Source organism: Pleurodeles waltl, chromosome 6 (genome assembly GCF_031143425.1).
Source record: "Pleurodeles waltl isolate 20211129_DDA chromosome 6, aPleWal1.hap1.20221129, whole genome shotgun sequence".
In the NCBI taxonomy this organism is placed as follows: domain Eukaryota; kingdom Metazoa; phylum Chordata; class Amphibia; order Caudata; family Salamandridae; genus Pleurodeles; species Pleurodeles waltl.
In genome coordinates, this window is record NC_090445.1 from 321,539,474 (window position 1) to 321,556,865 (window position 17,392).

Below are 17,392 nucleotides of genomic sequence, written 5' to 3' on the forward strand. Positions count from 1 at the left end.
GGAAACAAAAATAGGCAAAAATCTCCCAAGGCAAAAAGCAGGAACAAAGAACAGGCAAAAATCTCCCAAGGCAAAAAGCTGGAACAAAGAACAGGAGCGAACAGCACAACCAGAAGGAAGTGCTTGCAACGCAAGGTGGAACAAGACTGATTGACTTATATACTGAGAAAAGGGAAGTGACATCACAGGAAAAGGAAAGAACACCATCTTGAATTGGGAAGAGGCCATAGACCAGTATAGGAAAAAGAAAGTAGTATAAAAGAAAAACAGAGCATGCAGGGACAAAAACACGAAGAAGACAAGATGGTCACAACATGTTCAGAGAAAGGAAAAAAGACCAGACAAACCCACCACCAACAAGAAAAAGAAGAAAAAAGGGCTACAGGTAAGTGTAGCGCGACCGGGAGCGAAATATATGCTTCCCAGAATGTGTAGTCAAAAAACGCGGGGAACGTCGCTCTGAGTATCGGTAGCGCGTTCCATCTGCAAGGAGAGAAAGAGACGCCACGTCTGAGCGCGGCGTTACACCTGCATTATACCAAAATCACGTAGGATGGGATAAAGAATCCCCCTACCATGTAATTCCCATTAAAAGTGATCCTCAACCACAATACCCCATAAAACACAAAGCAAAAGCACTGGTGAGAGAAATGGTCACGCAATTAGTGTACCAGGGCGTAATTGAACCCTGTGTCTCCCCAATGAATAATCCATTATTCCCAGTAGCTAAGCCAGACCATTCATATAGAATAGTCTTAGACTACAGACATTTAAAGTTATACACACACTTATGCTATCCAAAACTTGCATAGCACAGAACTAATGAACAATATAGTGCGTAAAAAATACAAAACAACACTGGACGTTTCCAATATTTTTTCTTCCAGAATATAGCGCCTGAGAGTAGAGACTTAACAAGTTTCAGCGCACTAGGCTCCCAGAAAAATTCTGTTGTTTACCTCAGGGGTATAAGAACAGCCCAGGACTGTTCGCAGCTCGTGTTACTGCAATCTTGCACGAGATTGACCCTGAAGCATTGTCCTATGTAGATGATATTTATTTTACGGATGATGAATTGCTACAACATTTAAGACGGGTAGGCGCATTGTTGTCGGATTTGCTGAATTTGGCTACAAATTCAACTTAAAAAAAACAAAAATAGCCTTCCTAAGCGTCCTGTTCCTGGGATATGAGCTGTCAAGTGAAGGAAAGAGCCTAGTGCCACAATTCTTAGAGAATTGCGCACAGTTACGACCACCAAATACGATTAAAAAACTCCAATCTCCAGTGGGTTTCCTAAATTTTGGCAGAACTTACATTGCAGATTATGCTACACGCATAAAACCTTTATATTACCTAATGCATCCCGATTTCTCAATTAAATTCTGGACAATTGAACATACACGCATTCTTCGAGAGTTGCAAACAGACATGCTTGCAGCACAGCATTTATATACGAGGGACACCAAAACACATTTGTCATCAGAGTAATAGCTGGGGCCATTGGTTTCACCTATGTGACATTCAATGAAGGTGAGACAGTCCCGATTGTATACAAATCACACTTATATTCAGCGGCAAAACGCTTTGCTCCCAAAGAGAAAATTCTCATTGCTGTCCAGATGGCTGTCATTAAAGAAAGACCGCTTGCCCAAGGAAAACGCATTATTGTCGTTTCTCCGATCCCAGTCCTGGAGGCTGTTACAAAAGACAGTGTTCCAAACGCAAAAGCATTACATCTACGTTGGGTACAATGGACTACGTCTCTGACAGCCACTGATGTAGACTACATTTTTGACCCGAAGTTACAAACTCAAGAATGTTTACAATACGAAATAGAATACCCAGTTCCAGAAAATACATTGCCCATTGAACAATGTCATAGAGTCATGTACACCAATGGCTCGGCACAATCTGCAATTGGTACTAAACACCAAATTCTGCTGCTTGCGCAGTCGTAACTGGCTATATGGAGGGCGATACATTTTGTCCTCTACATACCTTAACACAAACTCAGCAAGGTTTGCGATTGCACAGCACAGCACAGTTGGCAGAACTAAAAGCTCTGCTGATGGCACTGGAACACACGGATCCTGCACAGCCTATGCTGATTGTGTGATTCATATTATTGTGTCCAGTCCTTTAATGAATACCTGCATTATTGGCGCCAGAATGGGTTCAGAGATTCCAAAGGCAACACCATCAAACACAGACTTCTGTGGGGGAAAGTAGCAGATCTGAAAGAGAAATGCTACCAAATGTCCACGTTGTACATACACTTGGACACCAGCGCGTTGGGATACATGTTGCTGGAAATACATTGGCGGATGAAGCTGCAAAGTCAGCAGTGGCTGTGGCCTCTGTAGCTGCAGTGACTCGTTTGAGTTCAAAACCAGACGCAGACATTTGGGCTGCCGTGACAGCTACGGCTGATGGTACGCCCTATCCTAAAGGATTTCCTAACAAGTATCACTATCGAATGGGAGGTATGCTGAACGCTGAGGCTTAAGATACCAGGTGTAGGTGTACAAGACATTCCAAATAGAGACATAAAATCACAATTGATTAAAGCAGCGCATGAGGGGGTGGCATCTGCCCATGCTGGTGTGGCGGCTACAATTTCGATCCTGCAGGCCCGCTATTGGTGGCCAGGTCTTTACAAAGAGACTAAGCAGTATGTACTTTTTTGTGACATATGTCAACAAATTAAAGTTTCCACTGCCAAGCGCCCACCGCAGACACCCCTCTTAATTTCAAACAAACCGTTACAATGTGTGTACTTGGATCACTGTGGTCCCCTAACACCAGATAGTGCATACAAGTATATTTTAGTCGCTGTTGATTCATGCTCCAGATTTGTATGGGTGTGGCCACAACGCTCGGCTGACGCTCGGACTGGTATTAAAGATTTGCGAGTCTTTATTGGTACATATGCAGTTGCAGCTTTCCATTCGGACCAGGGCCCAGCTTTCGCCTCAAGGGCATTCAGGGACGCCATGGCTTCGTTGGGGGTCCAACTCCAGTAGTCGTCTCCATTTAATCCCGAGGGAAATAGTGTTGTGGAGCGATTAAACCGTGATTTAAAGCAATCCTTAACAGCCAGAGTCTTAGGTACGGGTCGTTGTTGGCTTACCCACCTATATGGAGTCCATTGAGCACTAAATAATCTGCCTAGAAGGTCCCTGGGGGGGTCGTACTTCATATGAGTGCCTTTTCGGAACTTGAATGTATGTTCTGGATCTTGATGTTCCTGGCGTGGAGGCAGCAGAAACACCTTTTGACATAAATTAACGTGTCACTGTCTTACAGGAATTGCAACAGTTCTGTGATGACAATTCTTCTATCAGTGCAGCCTCCCCAGGAATCAAGGATGTGCTAGTAACATCTACTGGTTGGATTCCCAAAGTTGGGGATCGTGTACGTGAGAAAGTAGCCGTTCGCAGGTGTAAAAAAAAATTGTTTTGTCTCCATCGACAATGTCAAACTACACCATGTGGCTGATCCTACACAGCCGACCAAGGGGCACATCCAGTAGCTCCTGAATCCCTCTCACTATTGGCAAAGAAGTTCCTCTACAAGTCGTTTATACCAACACCGACAACTCTCTGAGCTTGGGGAGGGTGGACGATGATCCACTAAACATCAAATAATTTAGAAATATTTGACAAAGTTGACTCAATTCCAACACAGACGGATGGTGCTATCTATAGTGTGCCACCACAGGAAACACCGACTCCACCACTGACAACGGCACCACCATTTGCACGAACTGCCTCTGGATATTTTGCCAACTTCAACGACTTCGTCTCAGACTCATTTGCCTCTTCGACAGCTGACTTGTCAAGTGCACATAAGCTAAGAAACTGGCTTAAAGAAACATATTTTATTTTTCCATTGAACTATCTATAGCTCTCTTTGACTCTCCTAGCCTTTTTTCTTTGGATTGTTTTTGTCATTACCTTTTTCTTACTAATAAATGGTAACTTTCTTCATGAAAAATCAACAGTTGAACTGGTGGAGAAGTTTTTAAAATCACATTTTTCACCACATAAGGTCTGAAGAGACTTGTCATTTATGAACATTTCCGTAGTACCAATTCCTGATGGGATTGTTTGAGACAAAGTAATGTTTGATATATATGGTCCCATGGAAGTTATTCAAATACAGCATGTGTTCAAACTATCAATGAATGATATAGTAATACCAGGCATTGTTTCTGATGATTAGGATGTGAAAACAGTTGATTCCATGATGACTGAATTGAAATAATATACTGTCTTTGAAAATGAAGATGTTTACCAATTTAAAGAAAATTATGGTGATATGTTTTTCTATAATTATTATGGGCACCATTTCATACATAGAGCGAGCAGCCCCACAACTGTTTTTAATTTTACACAATGGAAACATTGTCCGACTCCGCCACAGGGGAGTTCCAAAACATACTCTGAAAAGTTTGCATATTTTTCTGGACACAATGTGAAAAATGCTGAGTCGTATTATTTTAAAGTACCACCTACTAAGGATATACATATATTAATGACCAGTACGAAATGTATATATTCGGAATCCTTTGTTTCCCGGTTGTCTATAGAAGGCTATGAATATTGTCTGAAGTCGATTGATCTGAAAAGTATATGGGGAACGAAAAATTGGCAAATTAGGGGAATGTTTAGAGCATGCCTTATTCCTGTTCAAGTGATCTTTTTAAATGAAACAGTACAACAGACAAGTTGTTTAGGCTTAGCTAAAATTAAGGAATTAAACATGCTCAGTATGCCTGCCCCCGCAAAGTTTTATAAATGGCAAAAATATACAAGTGCAACTGAAAATCAGCTCGATGAATGGGTCCAGAATGGTACGTTTAATGCATCACTGACACGTCCTGGCGGGTGGTTATTGTGGACAATAGATACCAATTGGTGTCATCAAGGTTTTATTAACTCCTCAGGGGGCTTTGGAACGAGCAGGCAAGACCCTCGCTATATATCATACTAACATGCAGGTATAGTTATGACATATAGGCCCTCATTAAAACCCTGGCAGTAAATCCCGCTTTCCGCCGTGCAGAAGACCACCAACATACCACAGCGGCCGCGGAATTCTGCTGCAGGTATTACGAACCCACAGCTTGGAATCCGCCACACCAAAGGTCAGTGATAAACTGGCGATAACAAAACCGACACCGTCACGCCAACAGGAATACGCCCACACTATCACGACCCACGAATCAACGCGGCAGTGTTTCAACCGCAGTATTCCATTGGCAGTACACACCGCCGCGCTCAAAATACACACACATTTACAAAACACAACCACATTGGACAATTCGAAATACACACACCTGATACACATAAACACACCACTCCCACACACCCAATCCAATAAAAAAGACACACCCACATCACCCACAAACCCTTACAAAAACATTTTTGAAAGAAGGAGAGAGACAGACACTACCTAAAACAACACCAGCACCCACAGACACACAACACCATCACTTACACAACATCCACACACCTCAAACAACACACACCAACACATCCCCTCACACATCACAATAGACACCACCTCACACATCACCTACACCACATCATGGCAACTCAAAGACACCCCAGGTTTTCTGAGTAGGAGCTCAGGGTCATGGTGGAGGAAATTGTCCTGGTAGAGCCACAGCTATTTGGATCACAGGTGCAACAGACATCCATTGCTAGGAAGATGGAGCTATGGCGGAGAATCGTCGACAGGGTGAACGCAGTGGGACAGCATCCAAGAACACAGGATGACATCAGGAAGAGGTGGAACGACCTACGGGGGAAGGTGCATCCCGTGGTATCCAGACACCAGATTGCCGTACAGAGGACTGGCGGTGGACCCCCACCTCCTCCCCCACAACTAACACCATGGAAGGAGCAAGTCTTGGCAATTATGCATCCTGAGGGCCTTGCAGGAGTAGCAGGAGGACTGGACTCTGGTAAGACATATCTTTACTACTTTATCCCCCACACCCCACCTGCATGCCATCACATACCCCCACCCTTGCCCTCACACCCATCACCCCAACAACCCACAGATACCCCACTAACACAACCCACACATCCCAAAACCAATCCCTGCATGTAACACCAATGCATGGACACCTATCACCAAAGCATGTCCACTACAGAGACTCACTCATGCCCCAAAATCACCAATCACATAAAGACCAAGCCAATAAAGCAAGCACAGGAGTAGAGGGTCACTCACCCATTGCACAAGATGGCACACACAGATACAATAACTATGCATTTACACCCCAACAGGACCCATACCCAACGTCACCGGAGAGGAGGTGCCAGCACCATCCAGTCCCCCCACAGAAGAGACCCACAGTGATGACAGCAGCTCTATACGCCTGGATCAAGATGACCGGGCCGGCCCATCAGGGACCTCGGGACAGTCAGTTCCCCTGACACATTCACAAACCACCGCAGAGCCTCCCCCCTCAGGAAACACCAGCACAGCACCCACCCAGCGGGCCCATCCCTCTGTCCCCAGGACACGTCAATCAGCAGTGTGTCCACCACTGCAGGGACCCCAGGCAAACCCACCAACCCAAGACAATCAGGGACCTGGGGTCAGTGGCAGTGGGCACACGGTTCAAGGGACAGAGGCACAGGTTAACAGGGAAGCTGGGAGGACTGCTGTGTGACAGGGGGAGGACAGGCCCAGGGAACCCACTCTCCAACATCATGGGAGCATACCACCATTCCCAGGAGACCATGGGCACGGTACTGGCCAAGTTTCAGGAGACCCAGCGGCTGCAGGAGGAACACTACCTGGGGATCAGGGAGGACTTGAAGTCCATCAACACCACCATTGCAGGGGTGCTGGCAGACCTTGTCAACACCATGAGGGACACAGTGGCACACCAACGGGCCCTTGACACTAGCCTGGATGATGAACAGCCCTCAACCTCTGCCGGCGCTAGTGGACAGGAGGCACCGCCTCAGGAACAACAGGACACCAGCACCCCACCCCCTGCAGATGGAGAACCACCCCGTAAATGGTCCCTGAGATCCAGGAACACGACAGAGAACATTGCCAAGACCCCCGCCAGGAAATAAGACTCTCCTGAATGTCACCCTTCTGTCCCACTATGTCACCCTGTCCATCCTTAAACTGCCATAGCTCCACTTCCTATGCCCCTTTGGACAATGCACCTGTGAAACAAATAGACTGGACTCTGCCATGGACATACCTCCACTATCACCCCAGCCCATTTCACAACCTCCTCCACTTACTTGCTGAGGAATAAACACACTTCAATCACAAAACAATCTGGAGTCAGTCTGTGCTTTCACAAATGTGTAAATGCAATATCAATGGAACATAGCAATGTCAATTTACTGGTTCATATACCAATGTCACACAGCTGTAGGCCGGGAGTAAACATAGCAGAGGGCACAAAGTGGGACCCAGATCTGTGAAATGGAAAGTCAAAGTGACAAGTCAGTGTCCATACACTGAGTGAAAATGACAGACTTATGCTAGCTCCAACAATAGAATGAGATGTGGGAAGCAGTAAAATCTTCTTACCTGTGTCTCACTAGAAGTATTGCATGATGATGTGGTTTCGGTTGTCGATATCCTCTTCTTCTGCCTCCTCTTCTTCACTGTCCACAGGCTCCACAGCTGCCACAAGACCACCATCTGGCCCATCCTCCTGCAGAAAAGGCACCTGGCGTCGCAAAGCCAGGTTGTGCAGCATACAGCAGGCCACAATTATTTGGCACTCCTTCTTCGGTGAGTAGTATAGGGAACCACCTGTCATATGGAGGCACCTGAATCTGGCCTGCAGGAGGCCGAAGGTGCGTTCGATTATCCTCCTAGTTCGCCCATGTGCCTCATTGTAGCGTTCCTCTGCCCTTGTCCTGGGATTCCTCACTGGGGTCAGTAGCCATGACAGGTTGGGGTAACCAGAGTCACCTGCAAATGTCGAGGGACAACTGTTAGACCCACACTAACCCTTAGGGACAACCCCATACCCAGACATCTATGCCAACTGTATTGGGACCTTGGCCTCACCTATTAGCCACACACGGTGCCTCAGGAGTTGCCCCATCACATAAGGGATGCTGCTATTCCTCAAAAGCGTCATGCAGAGCCAGGATACTTGGCATTCACATGGGAGATGTACTGGTCTGCCAAACACACCATCTGCACATTCATCGAATGGTAACTCTTCCGGTTTCTGTACACCTGTTCATTCCTGCGGGGGGGACAAATGCCACATGTGTACCATCAATGGCACCAATGATGTTGGGGATATGTCCCAGGGCATAGAAGTCACCTTTCACTGTGGGCAAATCCTCCACCTGAGGGAAAACGATGTAGCTGTGCATGTGTTTCAGCAGGGCAGATAACACTCTGGACAACACGTTAGAAAACATTGGCTGGGACATCCCTGATGCCATGGCCACTGTTGTTTGAAAAGACCCACTGGCCAGGAAATGGAGTACAGACTGGACCTGCACTAGAGGGGGTATCCCTGTGGGATGGCGGATAGCTGACATCAGGTCTGGCTCCAACTGGGCACACAGTTCCTGGATTGTTGCACAAACAAGTCTGTATGTGATAATTATGGGCCTGATTACAACTTTGGAAAAGGGTGTTAATCTGTCCCAAATGTGACGGATAACCTGCCCACCGTATTACGAGTTCCATAGGATATAATGGACTCGTAATACGGCTGGTGGTATATCCTTCACATTTGGGACGGATTAACACCCTCCTCCAAAGTTGTAATCAGGTCCCATGTGTCTCTCTTCCATTGTCGACAGGTCCACCAGGGGTCTGTACACCGGAGGATGCCGCCATCTCATCACTTGACCCAGCAGATGTGCCCTAAGGAGGAGAACAGCGAACAGAGTCATCCAACACTGAGGTATCACAATGTGTGATTCGCAGAAACATTAGTAATCCACTGTGTGCCGGTATCTGTCAGTTTTCCCGGCCTAGATAGGTGTGACGCAGTTTATTTCCATGCCATGTGGCCCCCTGAAATGGCGGCTGCCTGACCTGTAAGGTGGGACAAGGGGATATGAGGTAACTGCGCTGGCGTTGTACACTGTCGCAGTAGGCGGTCAAAGACCGCGGCGCAATTTTGCATTGGTTAACATTGGGCCCTATGGGTTTCAGGAGCCAATGACGATGTACGCCGGCAGTGACGGTACGCACCGCCGCGGACGTGACCGCCATTTTCTCTCTGTTCACTCACTTGATACCTGACCTTCAACAGGAGAGGACCTACACTGCAAGTGCTGCTGTGACCTGTGTCTGGAAGCGACGATGGCTACAGTGTCTGGGGAAAGGGCCCCTGCCTTCACTGCGGAGGAGTTGGAGAAACTAGTAGATGGGGTCCTCCCCCAGTACACGCAACTCTACGGTCCTCCAGACAAACAGGTGAGTACACTGTGATCATGCTGCATGTTCAATGCCTGCTTTGAGTGGTGTGGATGGAAGAAAAATGGGGAGGGGGCTGAGGCCTGCATGTGCGGATGGTGAGTGTATGTGCGTCAGGGCATGGGTGGGAACTGGTGGGCAATTACTATGATGGTCCAGAAGGGTGAGTAATTTCCTTTCCCCCTGTACCATTCCTCTAGGTCAGCGCCCACCAGAAGAAGGGTATTTGGCGTGCCGTCGCCAAGGACGTCCGGACCCACAGACGGAGCACCCACTGCCGTAAAAGATGGGAGGACCTGCGCCACTGGAGCAAGAAGACGGCAGAGGCCCAGCCGGGGATGGCCTCCCAACGTGGAAGGGGTGCCTGTCGCACCATGACCCCCCTGATGTCCCGGATCCTGGCGGTGGCGTATCCGGAGTTGGATGGGCACTTGAGGGCATCACTGCAGCCACAAGAGGGTGAGTACACTCTCATTCAGCTGACTCTTCGCGCATAACGAGGTGTCTGGGTGGGGGAGGTGGTCAGTGGGTTCCCCTAGGCCAGGGCGAACTTGGTAGGCAAGGTCCCTTGTGAGGCAGGCTATGTGACACCCCAACCCCACTAGTGGTAAGAGCCATCTACTCCTAGTCAGGCTCCTGTGGGTTCCAGGTGTGCAGCAATTGGTAGGCCTCGTACCCCATGGCCATGTGAAATTTCTAGGAACTGTTAGTGCATGGCGTCGTGCAGAGGGCTGCTCCATGTGTGTTGTGTCCGCCAACGGTAGTGGTGTTGCATGCACTGAACATGTTTTTCTTCTGTCTTTCCCACCCCCTTTTGTGGTCTCCCTGTTCTTGTGTGCAATAGCATCATCAGGCGGAGGAGCATTGGCACCGGAGCAGGAGGGAGCTGCAACCCACTTGGCCCTGGAGGGTGAAGCAACGGAGTCTGAAGCCACCAGTGGGACGGAGGGCGATGGGAGCTCCACGGTGGGGACAGGAGCACACACCAGTGACAGCGACTCCTCCTCTGATGGGAGCTCCCTTGCGGTGGCGGGCACCTCTGTGCCCACCGCATTAACAGGTACAGCCGCCAACCCCCCCTACAAGCACCTCCCAGCAGCCCCTCAGCGTGTGTCCCGTGCCCACTTCGCCCCAGGCACCTCAGGCCCTGCCCAGTCAGCCCTGCTGCCCACAGTGAGGAGGCTATTGACCTCCTGAGATCCCTCACTGTTGGGCAGTCTACCATTTTGAATGCCATCCCAGGTGTTGAGGGGCATTTGCAACAAACAAATGCATACCTGGAGGGCATTCATTCTGGGCAGGCGGCCCAACAGAGAGCATTTCAGGCTCTGGCCTCAGCACTGATGGCAGCCATTGTCCCCGTGTCCAGCCTCCCACCTCCAACTTCCTCCACCCAGACCCAATCCCCTGTACCTCAGCCTATCCCAAGCACACCATCAGACCAGCATGCACACACATCAACACACAAGAGTGGACATGGCAAACATAAGCACCACACATCCCACAGGCACTCACACAAGCACCATCCCCATGCAGACACACCAACATCCACTGTCTCCACTGTGTCTCCCCTCCTGTCTCTTCTCCACTCACACCTGCATGCATACATCCTCAGCCACTACCTCCATCACCAGCACGCCCATCACCACACACCACTCGTGTGCAATCACCACCCCCACTACCATTCACACATCCCCATTGTCCTCTCCCAGTGTGTCTGTGAGCCCTCCTCCCAAGGTACACAGACGCAGGCACACACCCACCCAACAGCCATCCACCTCACAACAGCCTCCGGCCCATGCACCTTCACCCAAATTCAGCAGACGTACACCTCCTACAACCACTACCTCTTCCTCCACTCCCAAACCCCCTCCATCTTCCCGTCCCAGTGTCTCTAAAAAACTTTTCCTAGCAAACTTTGACCTCTTCCCTTCACCTCCCACCCCCGTCCTTCCCCTAGGGCCAGGCTTTCCAGGTCCCAGCCCAGCACCTCAGCCACCAAATCCCCAGGCATAGTGGTGCCAGTGTGTCACGTAGTGAGGGCAAGGAAATTCCGCCACCTGCCAAGGTGAAAAAGGTACCCACATCCCGAAGGGAGAACCCGAAACAACCAGCCACTAAGGCCTCAGCAAAAATAAAAGGGGATAGTGGCAAGCCAACTGCGGCACCATCAAAGGTGGGGAAGGGCCAAACGCAGAAAAGCAGGCCAGGCATGGTGAGCAAAAGAACGATGGATTAAACCCAGATCTGTGACTGGGGGTGAGTGTTTGCATTGTTCAGCACTCCGTCCATCATCCTTTTGTGTTGCAAAGCGTTCATCAATCAGCATACAGTCATGGTTCCCTGGCCGGAATCTCCCTCTAATGTGTAAGGGACAAGGAAGTGTTTATATAATAACACAGCTGATATTCTGAGAAAATATCCCTACGTAAGATTGGCTTTTTCTACGAATGTTGGAGAATAAAATTATACCACGTTCACCGGCAATGTACCGAACTGCAGCCTTGAATAAAGCACAGAGTGATCAAGAATGTCTTGTTTGAGAACAGAATGCTGGCTTAGGCAAAAACTGTTAGATAAATGAAAATAAAACAAGACTGTAAAAATGGCTATTGTATTAATAATAAAGCAAGCTGAATAAAATATATCTAGGTTAAAGTGCACAGCGGCCTAGTGTGTTAAAACAATGTGCCTGGAGCTATAACTAAAATGGCTACACAACACCCTTCCCTTGTCGGTTAAAAGTGGTTCATCATCCTTTTGTGTTGCTAAAGTTGCCCTAAGTGGGAAGGGTATGCCCAGACGCGGGTCCCGTGCTCACTGGGCCACTGGATTCAAGCTAGCCTGGCTGATGAAGGGTGATACCCTGAAACCGGTCCCAGGATGCTTGTTTCCGGTCCAGAGTGGAAAACGGTAAGGGGGGAAGGAGCGACGCAAAAGGATAGCAACTTCCTGGGATCTGCTGGAATACCCTGTGTGAAAGATCCTGTCATATCCCCTACTTGCCAAGAAGGGACAGTGATCTCCCATAAGATGTGTTTCTTGAAGTAATAGTACCTTAGGTGAATGGCGGTGGGCAAAGGTGAGGACCACAGATCATTTTACACGGTTCAGGAGACCATTAACATTCCAAGACAATATTTGGAAGGCCATCGCTGTGGAGGATAGGTGTGATTATGCACAATGGATAACGTAAGGAAAGGGCCTGTCAGGGTCCAGTAGTTGGGTGAAAAATGTGCCAGTAGGGCACCGCAAGAGGTGATGACTAGAAAATCACTGCATAGCTGTTGTGGAAGTGTGTGTTAAAACCTAAAAAGGAAAAGAAAAGGTAAACATGCATACAGTGCATAATAAAGCACTGAAAATTAGTAAAGGAACTCCTACCCCCCAACTCCTGCCCCTCCCCACACAAACAAAAACATGCACAACACTGTAGAAGCATAAAGTGAAAGAGCCCCTTTGTAATAGAGGATAAAACATTAAGATGTTAGCTGCATTTCTTTGTGGTAGAGGTGCCGACAAGGAGAACATAAGAACAGCGGGGCAAATAAATGAAAAGCCCCACGGCTAAAGAACAGACAGGACAACTTGTTGAATTTGAAGTTATGCAGCTGTCAGGAACCCAATTCAAATCAAATTGTAGGACTGCCTGAAAAATCGGTGTCTGTATGGGGAGCAGCCAGTGTAGAATACAGTAAGTCTGGAGGTTTCTCTAGGTCCGGTCCCCCATCCTCTTCAGAAGCAGGATTCAAAGCAGGCTGGGATGGTGACATTGGCTGCTTCAGTAGGGGGGGGAATATGGCGATTCAGATCGAACAGTCCTCTCCTCTAGGAGCGAGCGCATTTCCTGCGAGGTTTAGACAACAACATCGGTCTGAGTGGATCAGCGGGGTCTGACTGGTGCGACAAGGAGGCTTCCGGGCTGTGAATTGGATGGTCCTCAGTCAGCCATTGCCACACAGACTCTGGGTTGTCGAAGAAGAATGATTTCTTAGCATGGATGACCCAGAGTCTAGCTGGAAACAACAAGCAATATTGAAGCTCGATGGCCCTAAACTTCTGCTCGACCTCTGTGTAGGAGCGGCGTCGCTGCTGCACCTCAAGGGTGTAGTCCAGAAAGTGAAGAACCTTGGTGTCACCAAATTGGAGATCCGATTGCACTCAATGTTCCCTAAGGATGGCATCTCTATCTCTGTAGTTAAAGATGCAAACAATTATTGGTCTAGGGGAGGCCCCCAGGGGAGGTTTGGGAGTTAACGCTTGCTGTGGCCTTTCTGCTGCAAACCAGGAGAACAGACGTTCAGAGAGTATCCAGGATATAATCCATTGCTCTATAAAATCCCTCATAAATTGGGGTTCTGTGCCTTCCGTACCTTCGGGAACTCCTATTATGTGCAAATTGTTAAGTCTGGAGTGGTTTTCGGCAACCTCTGTTGAAGCTCTGCCATACGAGTGAGGAGCGTAGAGACCTGGACCTTGGGAGTGGAGAAATCATCTTCAACTGAGGGGACTTGAGTTTCAGTTTCTGTTATACATGCAGTGGCATTCCGAAGATCCTTATGAAGTAAGTGAGATCCAACCTCACCTCTCTAATTATTTGTCTCCACAACAGTCTGTGATGTCTGGATAGCTTGAAGGATAGCAAAAAGTTCACTAGATGGTGAGCTGTATTTATCTCCTTCAGTAGGGCCTGCAGCCTGCTGGTGAAGCCAGTAAAGAGTTGATCTATGGGAGTCTGCAAAGTAGGAGAATGGGTGGGTCTGTCTTTGCCGTTAATAGCAGAATCTCAGGGCAACCAAGGCCCAAAACAGAGAGGAGTTGGCCTGCTTGCCAACGGATCGGAGCAACACGAGCGTCCTGCTTTGTGGGTGTGATGAGCATTCTCCGTGCAAGGTAGATGATGTAGTGCAAAAGCAGGTCAGTGGCCAGGCATCTAACCAGAAATTTCCACCACAGACTGGCACGTTGGAACGTAGGAGGTCGCGAATACCTCAATAGTGCGATCCACCGTAGGAGGAGGAAGGACACCAGTAGAACAAAGTGGGTTCAGCCTGGCCGACAGGTCATTCAGGTGGGTACAGAGATAAGTCAGTGTAGGGCATCTGGATCACCCCCACTTTGTGAGGCCGAAATGCAGTACCTTGCACCAAAAGGGGCCTCAGAGGGAGGCAATTCATAAGGCAGGCAGTCCCAGGCTGAAAGCAGGTCCTCGAGGCCCAAAGCGGGAAGGGCTAGTATTGGGTTATTTGCACAAGATCCAGTCTCCATGCCACACCCAAGCACCACATTTGTTAACGCCATGGATAAGAAAGCATCCCTTAGACACGTGTCCCCATGGAGTCAACAGGCGCCAGTGGCCTAGCACAGGAAGAGATCCAGCCAGTCATAAAGCAGCCCCCAATAAGGCCATTTTTCTCTAGTGGATTTCTGGCAATATCAGGAGGTACAGGAGGTCAAAGCAAACAGAAGTGCAGCTTCTCAACACCGACCCAAACACAATGCAATCAGTGTGGGGTCCAAGAAGGAGGAACCAGCAGCTGCGACAAGCTTCAGGCACCAATCGCTGTCAGGGGAAGGCAGGGAAAATCCCCACACAAGTGATGTCCAGAAGTCTGCCCCACCATGCAACAAGTGATCAGATAGTCGGGAGAGCACTATGGGGGTCATTACAACATTGACGGGTGGCTTCCGCCGCCCGCCAAGCTGTAACCGCCATGCGTCCGCCAATGCGGCCGCACTCCTGCGGTGCCCATTACAACATCCCCCCTGGGCCGGCGGGCGCAAACCTAGTTTACGCCCGCCGGCCCAGCGGGGATGCGGCCGCAACATAGGAGCCGGCTCCTAATGGAGCCGGCGGTGTTGCGGCCATGCGACGGGTGCAGTTGCACCTGTCGCGCAAAGCTGCACGGGGCCCTGTTAGGGGGCCCCAGGACTCCCCTTACCGCCAGCCTCTTCCTAGCAGTGCAAACCGCCAGAAACAGGCTGGCGGTAGGGAAGTCATAATCCCTAGGGCAGCGCTGCTTGAAGCGCTGCCCTGGCGGATTATCACCGCCGGGGCTAAAACGGCAGGAAACCGATCTGCATTAATCGATCCTTAGCTATCCTTAGCCATGGGATCTTATTGGCCCCAGCCAGCTCCATTACCACCTCTTGAGCTCTACTAAAAGATGTGAGCTCAGGGGCCGACCATAACCTCCGCCAGTACAACAATGGTTTCAAGCTAACTACATCATTAATTTGTTTTAGACCGTAGACTAGCTGCACCTGGCACAGCAGAGTGCTTGCTGGAAGATTATTCAAACTCCTCATAAATCAACTTTCCACTTGTTAAAGGGCCCTAGTATCTAGTTAGCCCAACAATTCTTCCCTGTACAAAGAATCCCCCAAGGTCTGACACTTATAAACCTACAGTGCTGGGGAGATAGGGGAAAGGAGGAGTTACGCTGCGCCCTCAGAATACCCTCACAATATTGCTCAAGCTTAAGTCTACGTTTCTGAATGTGAGCTGACCAATCAGATTTTTCTGAAAGGTTGACCCTCGAATAATTATACACCTATACATGCTCCAGCCATTATAGGTTGGATTAGATCGAGAGGTTGAGCAAGGATGGAACACCATATATTTGGCCTTTCTGAGGTTGATTTGCAACCACCACCGTTTGCAAAAGGCCATAGCAATCCAGTAGCTTTTGTATAACCACGGGGATTTTGAAAGCAGCAGGGTATCATCAGGGCAGGGATCTTAACCCCAGCCAAGCATAGAGCATCACCCTCAAATTTCTCAAACTGAGACACAAAATCATTAATATAGAGAAGAAAAAGAGTTGGGGCCAACACATGCCCTCGCCTCACTTCCCGATTAATGGGGATTGGGTTGGTAAGCTCACCCTGGCGTCCACATCTTATCTGGGCACAGTTCTTAGTGTGTAACACAACAATGGCTTTGAAAACGTAGGCAGGGACCCCCATCTCCATCAACACCCTTCATAAAGACTCTCTGTTGATGAGGTCAAAAGCAGATTGAAGATCCACAAAGATGCCAAAAAGTCTGCCTCCTCTCAGAGAGACATATTTCCAAAACAACAGCTGTAGACGGAAGACCTGGTCAGTCGCTCCTACACCCTCTCTGAAGCCACCTTGCAGTGGGGTCAGAATATCTGATTCGACCATCCACTTGCTCAGCCTATTCAATATTACGAGACAAAACAATTTTTTTGCACTATCAATAAGGCTAATTGGCCTGTAGTTGGCAGGTAGAGATTGACAGCCCTTTTTGAAGATAGGAATGATCTCCGCCCCTGCCCAAGAGGGAGGCATAGATGCGCCAACCAGTGGAGCATTAAAAATCAAAACAAAATACAGGCACCTTTTGTCCTTTAATATTTTTAAGATTGCCAGGCATTTTGTCCAGCCTCGGTGCCTTATTGGAAGTAATGCTCTAGTCTAATCGATTATATCATCCTGGATGTAAGGATGTGGCCAGTCCTGATTGATATGGAAGTAATACCAAGGGAGGATAGAGATCATAATGTTTTGGGCCTAACACTAGCAGCCTTGAAAGATTCTCTTAAAAAAATCTCAACAAGGTTTTAGAACAAGGGCTAGGTCCCACTAAGAATCTTGTATATTATTGTACTATGTATATTTTTTTTAAACTATTAAATTACTTTTAATTAACCCTATACATCAACTTTGTTATGTTTTAATACATAATGAAAAATATAGTTTTTCTTTTCTTATTTTTTTACTTTAGGTGGGAATTTTGTTTTCAATTTGAACTTCAGAAAAATAATCAAATTTAGCATAGTCCAAATAATGAATGTAAACGTTTTTATATTGTCCTACATTTAAAATACACATATTCAATTCATTAATATTTAATATAAAGATATTTTTCTATTCGTTGAATGTTTAATAAACTTTCAAACTTTTACATATACTTTACCAT

The 17,392-nt window shown here is 48.0% G+C and overlaps 1 protein-coding gene across 1 annotated transcript in view; it reads left to right on the forward strand.

The window, feature by feature from the left end:
• Positions 1-17,392, forward strand: part of REC8 (REC8 meiotic recombination protein) — a 1,036,252-nt gene that overhangs the window by 644,812 nt on the left and 374,048 nt on the right. The window lies entirely within an intron of this gene.